Source organism: Gallus gallus, chromosome 2 (assembly GCF_016699485.2).
Source record: "Gallus gallus isolate bGalGal1 chromosome 2, bGalGal1.mat.broiler.GRCg7b, whole genome shotgun sequence".
Lineage (NCBI taxonomy): Eukaryota > Metazoa > Chordata > Aves > Galliformes > Phasianidae > Gallus > Gallus gallus.
In genome coordinates, this window is record NC_052533.1 from 124,394,969 (window position 1) to 124,406,974 (window position 12,006).

A 12,006-nucleotide genomic window follows, 5' to 3' on the forward strand; every position below is an offset into this window, starting at 1 on the left:
GTCTGAAGCACCTCTCCTATGAGGAGTGGTTGAGGGAACTGGGCCTGTTTAGCTTGGAGAAGAAAAGGCTCCGGGGAGACCTCATTGCGGCCTTCCAGTACTTGAAGGGAGCGTATAAACAGGAGGGGGAACGGCTGTTTATGAGGGTGGATAGTGGTAGGACAAGGGGGAATGGTTTTAAACTGAGACAGGAGAGGTTTAGATTGGATATTAGGAGGAAGTTTTTCACACAGAGGGTGGTGATGCACTGGAACAGGTTGCCCATGGAGGTTGTGGATGTCCCATCCCTGGATGCATTCAAGGCCAGGCTGGATGTGGCTCTGGGCAGCCTGGTCTGGTGGTTGGCAACCCTGCACGTAGGAGAGAGGTTGAAACCAGATGATCACTGTGGTCCTTTTCAACCCAGGCCACTCTATGATTCTATGATTCTATGGACTGTAAATCTGTAGGAAGCATTTGGTTGCGCAATACTGAGAAAAAGGAAATCCTGTGCATGAGCCTATGTTCCTTTGTAAGTGGATTTTAAAGGAGTGACAGAAATTTCTGAATGGAAAGCTCAAGTGGAGGATCCTAGATTAATCATGGAATCATAAGGGTTGGAAAAGATCACTGAAATCACCTAGTCCAACCGCCAATAAGTGGACTTAAATGTTTTTCATTGGAGGACTTTGGTTGGTTTCTTATACATCTGCCTAATCAAAAGCGGTCTTACAGTACATTCTGTTCAGTGATTTATAGGCTTACAAAGCATTTGAAGGCATCAGATAATGAATGCTTTGTGTCCCGATGTGGGTGATGCAAGGAAGGGCTGAAGACAGTCAGCACCTTGGAAAATCTATTTAGAACCAGCTGAAGGTGACCTGTTTTATAGAAGGCATGTAAGTATGTTAAAGACTGCAGCATGAGGATTTTTAGTGGTCTGTGGGGAAGCATAGACTTCTAGGATGTAGTACAGAAGCACTGGCTATGAAGAAGAACTGAAGTAGCCTTACCCATAGTGCCATTGGCTGCATTTTTTGGAGTGATCCCTCCTCCTAACTTTGTTCAGTTACTTGGAGCAATCCCAAAGTCCCAACAAATTAGTTAAAAATGACTCAGTATGGTCACTGAGGGTTCAAGGTGAAATTTCATTTTCAGCCTTTAGACTATTTACTGGAGCAGATATTTTCCATGGAGTCCTGTCCTGCCAAGGCCTGTCATGCTGCCTTGCAATGATACATTAATTCCTGTTCTCTAAATTAAACATAATCTAAGTTGCTTCTCTGATCTTGGAAAACTTCTGTATATTGCAGATACAAACTTTTCAAATATGAAGAAGAGATGTTATTTTTGAGGCAGATTTCTTGCTTTAACTATAAAACTGTCTGAATTACAGAGATTCCATCAGCAGCTGCGTAATAAATAAATGTTAAGAAACTAATTGCAGATCACTCTGAACAAGGCAGTGGCTATCTCAAAGCTCTGGACATGAAGTACAAGCATTGGCTGCCACTACTTAATAAATCTAAATTGTTCATTTAGATAGTTCAAAGAAGCAAATTCCTTAATATCTTGTACTACCTTCTGTTATATAGAATTCTGAAGTGTATAAAAGTATAACAGTTCCAAATATTGCCATTGTGTTGAATATTCCCCAGAAGCTAGCAGTGGTCTCTGTCCTAGTAATTTTTAAATGGTTTAAATATCTTAAAGACAAAATCTGAGTTTAAATTGTGCTCTTGGAAACCTTTGTAATCGATTTTAAAAAGCTAACAGTATTTACAGAGTGTTTGACAGAATAAGAATTCAGCAGCACCTATGGTAAAAAATAGTGTAAAGTGATTTCAAAATAATGATGTTACAGCTTTTCTTCAGAAAGTGCATAAAATATCAGAAGATTTTACATTAAAAAATTATTTCCTTATTCACTCTTACTATGAGAAGAAAATTAAAATATTTGAAAATGTACACCTGCTGCTTACAGGGCCTTTGCTATGCTCTGTTCTGGCATGGTCTTCACTGCTACTGCAGCACAAAGGAAGGAAGGAATGTGCTCAGTATATCAATCAGATTACTCTCTTTGGTATTGTTTACAATGATTGTTAAGTAGTTTCCTAGCATAGTACCTAATTTGTGGTCAAAATAAGATGTACACCAGATGGAGAGAAAATTAATTCTGAAGTAGGAATCTATCCATCTATATAGTTATTCCTTGTAACTGTGTAATGGTCACGGTTTAGGCTGTTGGAACTTCAGCAATGCATAGATCAAGTGGATGACATTTCTTAAGCATTATTCAGGGTTTTATTGGGTAAGCTGTAAAATACTGAAATATGATTGCTTTTTGATTGGCTTCTTCTTGTAATCCGTGTACTTTAATGTGATATCCTGATTAATGGTTTTCTGTTTACAGACTTTGGGTTCACATGTAACTTGTAATATATTTTGCCATTTCCATTATAAATCTTGCTTTTCATACGTTTATAAAGTGCCTTTTAGATGTTGGTGCACAGATGTCTTGATAAAGAAGAAAATGAAGAAATAAAGGGAAAAAAGTGAGGTAAATCGATCAGGTATGAAATTTCTAGAGATTTTGTGGCTTTACTGCTTGTTTTTTTTTTTTTTTTCTGAGGCTACTATAGCAGGTTCCTATCCCTTATAGAAAACATTGAAAAAACATGAATTGTTTTATCTTTTGAAATTCTGTACCTGTACTCATTGTGTTAATTCCTATGGGTGTTTTCATGTGAGAGAAAAAAATATTCTTACTTTCTTTTTTTTGGTAAAATTCAATTTATTTGTGTCATTTCTCCCTCCCTTAAATTATGACTGTTTGTCATTTCACACCTTTGGAAATAATCATGATGGTACACAGATAAAGTCAGTTCAGGAAACAAATTCCTAATCTTGAATACTTAAGTTGTCAGTGGTGTCAATAGGATTCTCCGTGTGCCTGAACTCAGAGTTGTGCTTTTTAGTCTTCAGCTGCTCCATAGCTACTTTGAATTTACTTCACTAATGACTACTGCTATTAAAGATATCTTAAAGCTTAAGAAGATCAGAGCCAGAATACTTTCACACCTGGCTAGTCTAAGAGGTAACATCAAGCACAACATAAAGATCAGTTATTGCAAAGGTTTAAAGAGAACCTATGCCAATTTTATATTTTGTGTGCACCTAATCTATATAGTTCACCTAATCTATATTGTGTCTTTCCTTCATGTAGGGCATAAGTCAAAATCCATTTGTGACAAGGAAAAACATACATTACTATCTTCTACACAGGTGCTGTCCCAGAGTAAATGTCTGTGTGGGCCGCTGCACAGACTTTGTAGGAACGCGTACCCATAAGCAGGAAAATATATATACATGTAGAATTTGTAGAACTTTAAAAATTCTCTATAATTTGGATTTAAAAAAAAAAAATCCTGTCTGGTACAGGCTTTGTTGTTGAATGTAGGTACTGTAATACATACTCTTTATCTCATTTTCATTTTCAAAAACAGCTTCATTCTACCATCAGGTTTATAGGATCTTACATGACATTGATTTAAGTTGTTGTCTCTTTAAATAACACGCTTTAAAAACCACTGCACAAATGCAAATAAGGCAATATAAAGGTGGCAGATATTAATTATATATGCAAATAAAGTAAGTAATTGCTGGAAGACAGGGCCCTCATTTATCAGGTCTGAGATGGCCTGAAACAGCAGGAGGTGGAAAAAAGGAAGAGCTGAAAATCAAAGTTGTTGTCTAACAGCTCCCCAAATCTTTGGTCTATTATTGGTTCCCTTTATTTCACTTTTGTTCTTTACCAACTGTGTAAATGAAAGTCTACAGAACATGCCACCATTTTTCCTTGTCATCAACTTCTCTGTAACATTTCCTCCTTTAATCCAGAGGGCTCCTTCCATCCAGTGTAATAGAAGAGCACAACTTTGGCCCACAAAGACTAAAGTTTTAGCTGAAGATGAGAAACTGATGTCACCTCACAAAGGTACCATATTGCTCATTCAAAATATTTGAGTATACACACCATCTCTCTTTGAAGTATGGGAAGGCACTGAATTTATCTGAGTTTCTCTCACTACAGATACCACGTTTTCTGCAGAAATTGTCCCAAGGTATGTTTTAAACAAGATTTTTTTTAGGTAATTGTATCTTGGCTTCCCTCTCTCCACTGAAATGCTATTGCAGTTCCAGCTTTGGCAAAATGAGCTTAAAGTAACTGCAGCTAAGAGCAACAAATATGTGCTATATACGCCCTCTCTGAGGTACTGTTCTGCCTAACTTCTTAGTTACAAACACTGTATATTTCTATAGGGCAAAGAAAGACTTGTTGGAGGAAAATAATTCCAAAGCAGGAAACTGAACAACTGACCTGTGGGAGGAAAAATCAGTAAATAATCAGTGAAAATCCCATCCCATCAGCACCTTTGAGCACACGAGAGAGGTTTTAGCAAGGTGGAAGGAAAATGCCTGTATGGAGCATGAGAGAAAGAGCATCCTCTTCCAGAGGAAGAAAATGAGCTGCAAATCAGTGGGATAGAAAACAAAATCAACACAGGATCTAAAAAATCAAAACTTCAAAAGTAGAAATACGAGGGGAAAAGATAGAGGAAAGCGGTCTGTGTCGTTTAAGAAAACAAGGAACTAAACAAAAGCAACTGCTGAGCACCTGAATCAGCAAACTAACCTGCCATATGCTCAAGTGCATTTTTTATTTAACAAAGCACTCCACAGTCAATTAAGCAATCACTGGGGTCTGCAGAAATCTTTCCATAACAGCTACGAGAATTAGTTTAGTCCCTTCGACGTCTTTTTCACTTCAGTAAGACATAGGTTTTGTGTTCCCACTGTTTGTGGGATTACAGAAAATGAGGTTGAGAAGACAATTTGAAAGTTTATATCAAAAATTTTTGATGTAAATACACTGAAAAGCACAGTCTTCCTGATTACCTTGAAAAGCACATTTGGAAAATGTACATATAATCAATGAGCGTATTTCTTTTTGGGCGCAAAACAGTCTCAACTGTCTGTGCTCTCTTGCCATAACAAGAGAGGGATGACAACTTCTTAAGAGCAGGGGCTGGTACTGATTATCGGGAAAAACAACTGTAGTCCTGCAACAGTTGTGAAGCATGTGGTGAATTTCTCTTGCCCTGACAGACACATTTCAAATATCTTAAAATCATGACAATTAAAATGCGCAAAATTCTGTTGGATAATAATGAATTAACTGTCTCTTTTTAGTGGGCCATAGATGACCAAAGGTCTTATTCTTTCACCCCACTCTCCCAAGTGAGGTTTAATGTGTATGCCACAGCCGTGCTAAGCATGCAAGCAGTGGCGACAAAGATGATGAGGGTCTGGAGCATCTCCCATATGAGGAAAGGCTGAGAGACTCGGGTGTGTTCAACCCAGAGAAGAGAAGACTGAGAGGTGTTTGATCGCTGTTTATAAATATCTAAAATGTGGGGATGAGGTCAGACTCTTTTCAGTGGTGTGTAATGGTAGAACAAGGGGTGACAGCCAAAAAAATGGAAAGTAGAAGTTCCACATAAATAGGTGGAAGAACTTCACAGTGAGGGTGACAGAGCACTGGAACAGGAAGTAGTCATATTTTTAAGTTTATTTATTTGTAATTCCCCTCCCTGTCCTTTTCACTGAGAGTTTTGGCTCATCTCTTCTAGGACAGAGTCTGGAGCTACACCTACCTACTCAGGGCACCGTACTGTACCTAAGATGTAGCTGTAATAATTCAAACCATAGATTACTGACTTGATTGCATAATTATTTTGTCTGTTCCAGGAAAGAACTGTGTCTAATTTTAAATTGTCTAATCTGAGAAACATCAGATACTTAAGAAAGCAGCAAAACAAGCATTTCTTCATTCTGTAACTTAAGCCATTCTATTATTATATTATGATTCATATATGCAATCTTTGTATTCACATAATAAGTGAATAGAATTACATCTTAATAAACACATAAAACAGAAGTACAAGGACAGTATGCATTGCTCAAGGTGATCTAGAATAGATTTTTCTGCTGTAAATTATAGGGCACTGAAAACAGAAGCAAAAATGCCCAAATGATAGAGTCCAGGTCATGCAAGTTGCTCTCATATACTCAGTAGCATAAAAGGTTGCATAAAATGGGTAAGCAGCTGCATTTGGTTGTGTTCTTCTCTCATTCTGTATTTTCAAAGCAAATTTAAAATTTGGAATGAGGGAATATACATCTGTATAGCGGAAGCTTCAAACAAAGTATATGGAGTTGTCTGGATGTAGTCCTTGAATAAGTCATGGCTTGTTAAGGACCTGGCACACAGAGTCACTGTGTGCTGGGTGACTGCTCAGAGACTGCACTGGTTTTGTTCCCAGCACTTGGGAAGAAAGTGCCAGAAAGGTAGCAGCAAGGCTCCTGACTTCTCAGCAGTCGGCAAGTACACCTGGTGGCTTACTCTGACTTATTTCTTAACCATTAGCATTTGTAATTTTTTTTTTTATAGCTGTAGACGCATCTATGGAGTAGTTCAAAGTACTTCATATCAAACCTAATTATTTTATTTGTGTCTAGTTTACTAGGTCACAAGCAAGGCTGAGATTTTTTTATTGAAACAAGCAAGGTATTCATAACGACTCTTTGCTGTATGAATTCCCTGAGACTACTGTCCTGTTTAGTAGCTAATTTTTTTTAGAAAAGTAATATTCTTATGAATATATATAACTTTCCAGTTTGTATTTAGAATCAGGAAAAGTTGATGTTACAGAATATTATTAACACAGCAATTTTCTTCTTCTTCTTCTCTCTAACTTCTTGGCCCCTAGGATAGCGTAGTACACAATATGTTGTGTTTTCATATGTACTTGATGAACATTTTTACGTCTATTTAGCAAACAAGTTATGGGAGAGTATTCAAGTGTTTTTGGGCTCATGCTTGAAAATGAAACAATTTTTTAAACTGTAATGTGAACAGTACATTCTTCATGTGAAACATTTTTGTAAAGTATGCAGATTACAAGATAGTAGTCTCATAAATTACATTTTAAGACATTTTGATTTGCTGTGAGAAAACCAAGGATTGTATGAATGTGTTAATACTTTTAGATCTTTCTTCTCTGGAGGAATTGTTTTAGCTGTTCCTTAGTTTCAGCGAATTCATCTGGTTGCCACTTTGGAATTGCACTGGCTTACTGTCTCAGAGGGCAATAAGATGTTAGCTGCTTAATTAATCTAAATTTTAATTACTACCCTTTATAGCCTTTCCTTTTTGAATGGCCATATTTTTGTCATTAGTCATATAATCTATTACAACTGTGATTTATACAATGACAGCCTACAGCACTGGATTAATACACTGCTTTATATTTAAACAGCTTCTTCAGTTAAGTGATTGAGTTTTCATTTCAGCTGGATAAAACTAACCCAAAGAATAAAGTCTGTGGACTGTAAAGCTGCCAGTTTTTGTAACTAACACTTGGACTGAATCATACTTCTGTAAAATGTGTAGCCGTGGCACATTGTATAGTAAGGTGGGTAGAAATGAGGCATTTAGAGGCTTTTACACAGAGAAGGAGGAGTGTGATAAGATTATCATGGGATGCAAAATAAAGGATTTCATGTGCTGAAGCATCTGGTGGTAAAATATTGCTCATTCTTCAGCGAGCAGTAACTTATCTGTAACACCGTCACAGCAAAAATTTACTTTTGAAGGAAGGCTTCAAAAATTGGAATAATATTCAATTTAATAGTCTATCCCTCTGTTATAAGACCATGTAGCACTCAGTACAGAGAAGTAGAGAGGTAAAACTTTCTGCATTGTTCATACTATTTAATTTAGTATGTCTTTTGGGGAAGACATGGTAACCCTGAGGATGCAACAGGAAAGTGGATCCTTCTGCACTATTTTTGAAGCAAAAGGGCATCAATGTCATGTTTGAGCATTCTTTTCCTCTTCTGTGAAATTCATTTTATTGATCTGTTTGTTCATGATCCTAATGGCAGTTAAGGTTTTCCTGGTTTTAGCATGCCCACAGGCTCACAGTGGCTGTGGCACTGAGTGCAGCCCTTCTTAGTCACGCATTGCTGAGGATCCAAGACCAAAACTGAAGTTTGTTCCATTGTCCTTAAATAAACTTTTTGTGTCTGAAGGCTTGGAATCAACACATGCTGTTGGTTGATATAAAAGTTAACATTAAATGCAGTGGGAGGTAAAGCATTAGAAAATATCCATCCTCAGAGGTTTTCAAAACATTCCTGAACAAGGTCCTGAGCGACTTGATCTGACATTGCAATTATCTCATATTTGAAGAAGTATTTTGATTAGCTGGCCTATGGAGGACCTTCCTCCCCTAAATGTATCTATGACATTAAGGATATCTGAAGATAAAATTCTTCAGGAATGCTTGTTTCATGATAGTTGTTTCCAGATAATTCTTTTCTAAGTCAGTGAACACAAATGTTTTGTAAGTAATGAGAACATTATATTACTCAGGTAGAAAGTAACTGGATGTACGAGTCCTTTGAAGGCTTGGGAACAGTGTGTTGTACCATATGAACAGTTACATTTTAGGCCTATCTCCAGCTTATCTAGCTGGCAAGGCTGCTGTACCCCAGTTCCAGCAAGCTCTGCCATGGGAGGTCGGACTTGGTCTTCCCAATGCATCAGTGCCTTGATGTCCCACAGCCATGGGTAGGCTGGGACCCAGGACAAATCTCCCATACTTCTGGATGGATACTTCTTCAAGAAGTTTAAATGCTTAGCACCTAGTGATCTTAAATGGAAGAAGATTTGTAGTGAACAGAGGCTTTGAACCTCGTTCTCTGGAGATCAAAGCTAGAACTGAAGCCATTGAGCCTCTGCTCACAGCCAGCCAGCAAAGTTTGAAGTGAAAAAATGTTGCTTCAACTTGGGGCTATTTGCGTCCAAATCTGAAGTGTTCTTCATCTGTTGTGTGGAATCACAGAATTGTAGGGACTAGAAGAGACCTCTAAAGATCATCGAGTCCAACCCCCCTGCAAAGCAGGCTCCCTAGACCAGGCTGCACATGTAGGCATCCAGCTGGGTCTTGAATATCTCCAGTGAAGGAGACTCCACAACCTCTCTGGGCAGCCTGTGCCAGTGCTCCGTCTCCGTCACTGAACATTTCAGTAGGCAAAATAACAAAACGTTTGTGACTCAAGTGTTTTATCAACCTGCTTTTTGTGTGTGTGTGTGTGTGTGTGTGTGTCCTACAACGTCAAGGTTAGAGGTTACCACAAAATGCTTCTGTGTTTGATGTCATTGTATTGATGCATATACATATTTTCGTATTTTGGCTATAAAGACAAGTTCTCTGTCAAATGTGGGAGTTCACAAAACTCAATTTACAGCTCATTTGGTGACCTTACTCTTAGGTTAAAAAGAAATAATAACCATTTTCTACTATTTTGAAGGAAAATTTACCTTCCAATGGCTGCCAGATGCAATCTTAAGAGAGAAGAAAAAAGTGAGATTTTTTTTTACAGACGTTTTTCATAAGAGACAGGTGCTGTTAAGTGTCTCATTTTAGATGTTCTAAAATAATTCAATATCACTTCATATTCATACTATTTTTTTCTTCATTAGCAGCTGCATAGCACGTTATTAGCAGACAGTTGTAACAGAGCAGGAGTGGAATTTAAGAGAATGGTCACGCAATAAAATTGTCTGCCTGTTCTGTGCTTGCATTTTTCATTTATTAGACTCATTGAGAGCAGTCTGTAACTGAGCACAAGGAGCTCCTGTTTCAGTACTTGCTAATTTATCCCTGGTCTTCAATTTCTGACCGGTAAATTCATTTTAAATGCAATGGAGAGTACTTCTACTGCTGTGATTTTTACCATACTGCGTTATTAAGCTGTATACTTAAAGTTACGCAGTTCAAAAACCATCATGCAGTGAAACAATTTGGTCTAGCCAGTGCTCTCAAGCCTTGCAAAAATAGAAGAAAAATACCGAACAAAGACACTGGATGTCAGTGTTGCTTCGCACAGCTTTGTAAAGCACGACATAATTAGAGAGCGCTGAAAACCCATTTCCAGGCAAGATCCTGAAGCTGAGCCCAAGCCGTGTGGGTCAGGACCCGACGTCTGTGCTGCCTGGAGGTTCACCTTTATCTTGTAATAACTTCAGTTCCTCACACTGTGTCAAGCCTCAGTGTCTCCTGAGTGTGCTGCATGATGAAGGGATCAGGTTTTGGCTTAGTCTCTTGTGTGAAGGGCTAGGATCTTATCTTTTTCAATCGATACCCACATTTAAGTATTTGAAGTCAGGAGTATCCTTAAACTTCACTGCAAATAAAAGCATTTCTTCTGATTTTGAAACATGCATTAGGAAGCTTTGGACTTTGTGAAGTATATTTTGTTTTGACACCAAAATGTTAGAGGTGACGTTTATTAAATTTCATTGGTAATGACTAGGATACTTAAAGGGATGCAGCTTCTGCGGCCCAGTTTAATACTTTGTGTAATATATGGTTGATAACTTGTTGGTTGTTTTGTTATTTTTTTTATATAAATGCTCAGAATCCAGGAACACATTTCTGAAGGCATGGATTCTTTCCACAGCCTTAGTCTTGTTCTGTTTTTCAGCACTCTCCTCCCAGCCACTTGAGAAGCCCACCAAACTTCTATTGCAGTACTTTTTTTTCCCTTTTATAATATCTGTATTGTAAATTTCAACTTATGTAGTTATTTTTTCAGCACTGTATGTATGTCCACTATTAGAATAATACTACAGTGTATTTTCCAGAAAAACAATGTAGTCGCTTGATAACAGGTGTTAGCAATTGAAGACCATCAAAAAAGCTAACTGTAAGCAGCCAGCCTTACACATTTCTGTATGAACTGTATGCATCACTATTGTATGCATCACTGATATGATGCATAAAATGAAAGATTTCTCATGCTTATTCTTTAGTATTCCATAGAACTATGTTTTATGTACCTGTTTCAGGAAGGAGAGGCTCTTACAGTCCTGGTAGACATTGTAATATAGTTTAAAGAATGACATGTTTGTGTACTTCAGGGGCTTATAGATCACAGGTTTATAGGTTAATGAAGGCCACCTGGTCTGAAAATGTTTGTTTGATATGGTACAGTATGTGTTTCAGTTAGGGTAATGTGTTTTACAAAAGAACAGATGAGTTTGCTGATGATTCCTTAAGGTTGCACTACTTTGTAGTAAGGAGGTTTTCTGCTTTGTGCACCTGTGCATCTGCCATCCCTTAAAAAAATTTGATTTCTTTGTCTGTGCTGTTGTAAATGATGTATTGCTTTGTGGCATTGGTATGAACACTTAATTAATTACAGAGTTACAATGAGGAACAATGTTTTCCATGACTGGTGGTGATGTTGATCAACTTCAGATTTAATGATACTTCAATCTGTCTTTTACTCGTCAAAGCAATTGCTGGAGTAAAATCAAATTTCCACACAGATACCACACCAGCATGGACATCCCAAGGACACTGCATGTGCAATTCTGTCTGTGTCCATCTAGCAGTGTTTATTTTCAAGCATTAGCTGTAAGATGTTTGCATTCATGCATGCACACAGCCATTGAGAGAGAAACCATCCCTTGTTATTGGAGGTGGACAAAACTCTGTTGACACGGCTAATCCTAGGAGTTCAGATATCAATCTGGAATTGACAAAACTGTCCAAATTTACTGACTCTGCAAATACCTGGTGGGAAAATCTCAATTACAGACTCTCAAACAGCTTCAGCATTTGACACGAGAAACCCAAAGATTGGGGATGATATTCTTGTGTTTTTAATCACAAATCTTTGCTTTCATAATGCGGTATTTTTCTGTCTGTTTCAAAATACTCATTCATAGCTCCTAGGGAAGCATGATTTTTATTAAATTAGGATTAGTCCATCTTACATCAGTACTCACATTTTGTACATGCATATCTATGTGTAGAAATGTATTTACGTGCATTTTTGCTTAGTAAATGCTATTACAGTTAGAGGTACTGAATGTGTAATCAAAACTGA

The 12,006-nt window shown here is 37.6% G+C and overlaps 1 protein-coding gene across 10 annotated transcripts in view; it reads left to right on the forward strand.

The window, feature by feature from the left end:
* Window positions 1–6,381: 6,381 nt before the first annotated feature.
* The window catches only part of SLC26A7 (solute carrier family 26 member 7), a 68,746-nt gene continuing 63,121 nt past the window's right edge, over window positions 6,382–12,006 (forward strand). For 7 of the 10 annotated variants that reach the window (XM_025148037.3, XM_025148040.3, XM_046937890.1 and 4 more), the window contains exon 1: window positions 6,382–6,423. The gene's annotated coding sequence lies outside the window, so the exon portion shown is untranslated. Of the gene's footprint in view, window positions 6,611–12,006 lie in introns of all 10 variants that reach the window. The other 3 variants (XM_025148033.3, XM_025148034.3, XM_025148035.3) reach the window with 3 other exon arrangements.